General features: G+C 39.7%; 1 non-coding gene across 1 annotated transcript; it reads right to left on the reverse strand.

Moving 5' to 3' along the window:
- Positions 1–4,133: 4,133 nt before the first annotated feature.
- On the reverse strand, positions 4,134–4,281 carry LOC149232211 (U4 spliceosomal RNA). Its single transcript, XR_016248525.1, has one exon. It is a non-coding gene; the product is annotated as a U4 spliceosomal RNA (small nuclear RNA).
- Between the last annotated feature and the right edge of the window lie 804 nt (positions 4,282–5,085).

Below are 5,085 nucleotides of genomic sequence, written 5' to 3' on the forward strand. Positions count from 1 at the left end.
GACAACCAGCCTTGCCTTGTGCCTTTCTATCTTGCCTTCAGCATTACTCTTGGTCTTGTAAACCCATTTGACTCCAATGACTTCTTTACCTTTTGGTAGCTCAACCAAATCCCATGTTTTGTTTCTCTCTATGGCATTCATCTCCTCATCCATAGCTTCTATCCATTTCTTATCTTTAATTGCATCTTCGAAATGAATAGGATCATCAACATGACAATACAAGGCAAATAAAGAATTCATTCCTTCATCATAAATGTCACTTAGATTTCTAAACTTCTTACCTCTTTCATTTGGTGTGCAAGTGCTTGAAGACGCACTTGAATTTCCTCCTTGTGATGTGCTTGGAGAAGCACTTTCATTTATCCTCAATGGTGTCCCTTGCTGTCCTTGTGTTGGCGCTGCTGTTTGGGGATGCATTTCAGCCACCTCCTCATCATCTTCATCATGAGACAAACAGTTTTTAATATTCACTGTTTTCTCTATGCTTCCATCCCAAGCTTCCTCTTCAATGAATTGAACATCTCTGCTGACAAAAAATTTCTTGGTAGATGGAATATACAACCTGTAAGCTTTGGATTCCTCACTGTATCCCCTTTGCTGTCCAACTTCCCCCTTAGCTGATCTGGAATGTGTGCATAGGCCACACATCCAAAAACTTTCAAGTGGGTGACACCTTGCTTTCTCCCACTCCATGCTTCTTCCGGCACTTTGTTCAACACTGCTTTTGTAGGACACCTGTTCAAAATGTAAACTGCACAATTTACAGCTTCAGCCCAATAATCATTTGGCAAATGCTTTGCCTTCAGCATGCTCCTCGCCATATCCATGATGGTCCTATTCTTCCTTTCAGCAACTCCATTTTGCTGTGGAGTGTACCTTGCTGTGAATTGCTTATGAATTCCATTTTCTCTACAAAATCGTAGGAATTCCTTGGAGATATACTCACCTCCTCTGTCAGTTCTCAAAACTTTTATATGCAGCCCGCTTTGGTTCTCCACAAGTGCTTTGAAATTTCGGAATTTTTCAAACACTTCACTTTTGTTTTTAAGAAAATATACCCAAGTTTTTCTTGTAAAGTCATCAATAAATGTTAGGAAATATTGGCTGCCTGCAAGTGATGGAGTTTGCATCTGTCCACATAAATCTGAGTGGATGATCTCTAAGGGTGCCTTTGCCCTTATGCTTTTCCCTGATGGAAAACTTTTTCTATGTTGTTTCCCCAAAATGCAACATTCACAAAGGCTTTCTGGTTTCTCTATCAATGGTAATCCTCTTACCATTCCTTTTCTGCTTAACAAGTTTAGACCTCCAAAATTGAGATGTCCAAATCTCAAGTGCCACAACCAATTTTCATCCTTTGGCACGCTTTGGAAAGCCTCTTGGGTGACTGCTGCAATTTCTCCTTTGTTTTCAAATCTGCCCTTATCCTGAGAGGGAACATCCTATTCCTTGTCATCTTCACTTCAGCAATGCATCTTTTGCTGGGTGCTATATCCATGATGGTACACACATCATTCACAAAGAAAACATTGTAACCCTTTTGAACAAGTTGTCCAATACTCAAGAGGTTACATCTCATTCCAGGGACATAGTAGACATCTGCTATGGTTTTCCTTTCTCCTTGCTTTGTAAATATTTTTATCTCTCCTTTTCCCATAACATAAATTTTGCTATCAGTTCCTAGTGTGACTTCTGATTTCACATTTTTATCTAGGGCAGAAAAGAGGGCTATGTTTCCTGTCATATGGTTGCTGCAACCTGAGTCTAAAAACCATATGTCTTCACTGTTTGTTTCAGCCATGTTACAAGCTAACAACACATTATCTTAGCTGATGTTTTCTCTAGTGACATTTGCATTTTGCATATTACTCATATCATGTTGCTTCTTCCTACATTCACTGGCGTAATGCCCATATTTTTTACAATAATAGCATTGGACATTGGATTTTTCATACCTTTGTCCTTGAGCATGATGTTGTCCTCTTTGTTGGCTGCTGCCTTGGCCTTGGTTCTGATTTGGATTGCTGCCTCTTCCTTGAGCATTTGCTGGGCTGTTCCTTCCACCTCTGTTCTGGCTTTTGCCTCTTCCTCTCTTGTTTCCTCTGCCTTGACCTCTTCCTCTTCCAAAAGACATCTGGGTCTTAAAGGATTGCTCTAGAGATGAGTTTTCATTTCTACTCAACCTCTGCTCATGTGTTATCAGTGATGCATGAAGCTCATCAACTGAAAAGTTTGAGAGATCCTTTGTCTCTTCTATGGTGGTGACAATCACATCAAACTTTGAGGGTAGGACCCTCAACAGTTTCTCCACAATCCTCCTTTCTTCAAGGGTTTCTCCATGAGTCCTTATCTGTGTGACCAGACCAATTACATGTGTGAAAAATGAGTCAATGGTGTCTGACTCCTTCATGCTCAGATTCTCAAAATCTCTCCTCAGCAAATGTAGTTTTGCTGTCTTTACTTTCTCCATGCCTTGATAGGTTGTCTTGAGGGTTTGCCATGCTTCGTTGGATGTCTTAGCTGCTACTATCCTTGGAAACACACTCTGGTCCACTGCTTGATACAACAATACAATGGATTTTGCATCCTTCTTCCTATTGCTCTTCAGCAGATCTCTCTCTCCCTGAGTTAAGTTGTTAAATTGATTTTCATCTGCTGGTTCTTCAAACCCATTTTCAACAAGTTCCCATAGATCTTGTGAGACAAACAGGGCTCTCATGGTTATGGCCCAGTAGTCATAGTTTTTCCCATTAAACTGTGGGAACTGGGTGTTAAACATACCCATGCTAGTGCTGGTGCTAGCCATTCCTTGCATCCTCAACTATGCTTCAATTTCTTGACTGTGTATTTTAAAACACTGACTGTTTCAGCAGTAACAAAAAGAAAACTTTGAGGAATACCTGAATCTTTTGCCTGAGACTTCACTTTGCTGGAGAAGATTTACTGCTGCAACAAAAGACTCCTCCCTTCAGCTTCTTGAACACCTTCAAAGAGCCTAAGCCTGCTCTGATACCACTGTTGGGGATTTTTCTGGTAAAATCCCAAAAACAAAAAAAACTAAACACACAGAGGCAATGCTCTGTTTCTCTGCCTCAGGATCTTTTTGTGCACAGGGAAGCTTTAAAAAAAATGACTGAAGAACAGAGTATTACACACCCAGAAAATGATTTCTATTCATTAAAATATAATGCCTGATACATATTCATCCTCTTTGCTGAGAGGGATTTACCAAAAATACATTCAACAAAACTCTGTCTCCACCTGAGAATTTACACTGCTAGTGTGTAAAACCCATTTACATTTACTGCTGTGAAAAGATTTTTCATAAACTGCTGTAAAAACCCTTTTTCACTTACTGGTGTAAAAGTCTTCTTTTACACACTGCTGTAAAAATAATTTACATATGCAGCTCCAAAAAAAACTCATACTCCCCGCACTGCTGTGCATATATCCTCTTTTCAAAAATCAACGCTCCCCATATTCTTTAGCTGCTGCTAGCTTCTATTTCATCCCATGCGCAAATATACAACAACAAAATACAGAGCACGTTTTTACTTGGCTCGTTTCAATTACAAAAAAAATGGTCAACGCGCACTCAAAAACATAACTTACAAAGTACACATATGCCATACAAAAAATACGTAACATGCATATGCGCCCATACCTCCAGTGTAATTAAAATTTACTGTTCTACCAAAAACTTACGAACCACAATAACTATGCATTGAATGATTTTACGACGGTCAACTCAAACTTCAATTCACTCCACGCAAAGTCATTAATGCTGGCTCGAATGCAACTTTGAAACAATCGACGGCGGAGAACAACGAAGGCGATCGGACGGCTGGAATGAATATCGGGAGCCCACTTCACGCTGAACTTTAGGCTCCGAAATGTCAGTCCTGCTGACGTATATAGAGGACCACGTGGCTGAGTATAATTGTATCGGGCTCGATTATACGGAAACTACTTTGTGACCAAAAGCGGTCCGATAAGTTTAGGTGGTTTGGAGGAGCGATTTTGACATTGTACAAACGAACGAACGCGGTTGAAATTATATTTCAACAAAGGTTTGGAAATAGTTTTCGCACAGCAAACGCAAATGAGCAATTTTGAAATTGACTATTGTTAGGGCCCGACCCAAAGGCGAGCCCTCCAAAAATTCTCGAAGGCCAAGGCGTAGCCCAGGCCAACGAGGGGAGTTGGAAATAGTTTTCAACCAGCAATTGACGCGCCTCGGTTTTACCTCACTAGCTGCGTCATTGCCCCAAGCGCAAAGATACTTCCCTACTCTTTGTTGCTCGTCTTCATAGTCTTCCTCGCACTTCTTTCATTTTACCTCTTAGATGTGGGACACGATAATGTTTTCATTTCCTTTCTCCCAACCACCTCCAAATTGATTTCATCAATAAACTCCATTTCTTAACAAAAAAATCTTTTGATCTCGTCATTAATACGCATAAATTGAGCCACTCATGTAATATGCCTTTCAATGATTATGTGCTATGGGGTTCATAAGGTGATTATCATCCATCTTGACTCAACATTACGGTACGTAAGATCAAGGCCTATCCATCATTCCTTTGTGTAGGCTCTATAGCCTTCTTTACCCTTAATTTGGTTAAGGTGGTCATTACAAACTTGTCATTTTAATGTTTGGAGGATGAGAGGGCTAATTGTAGCAACTTTCTTTTTACTCACAAATAATGTTGTTCTGCAATAAGGAAGAATAAGGCCTATCCATCATTCCCCAATGTAGGCTTTATGGGCTTCTTTACTTTTAAATTTGTTAAGGTAAGCATTGCACTTTGTCAATTCACTGCTTGGGAGGAGGGGGCTAATTGTGGTGACTCTCCCTTTACTTACAAACAACCTAGCTCTCTTATTGTCGAGACTCCCTAGAATGGGTCAAGTGAGATTGGAAAGGTAATTTATGGTTCCCTTCTCAATAAAAGATAGAATTCTAGGTGAGATTGATGACCAAAAAAGGACATAATTCCAGGTTATCACTTAAATAAATGAACACCATTTATGGGTTTTTAGCTAAAATAAAATATTGTTTAAAAAAAAAAAAACTATTAAGGA

Source organism: Pinus tabuliformis, chromosome J (assembly GCF_031772625.1).
Source record: "Pinus tabuliformis cultivar Carrire ecotype Pingquan chromosome J, CPIR1, whole genome shotgun sequence".
NCBI classification, from domain to species: Eukaryota; Viridiplantae; Streptophyta; class Pinopsida; order Pinales; family Pinaceae; genus Pinus; species Pinus tabuliformis.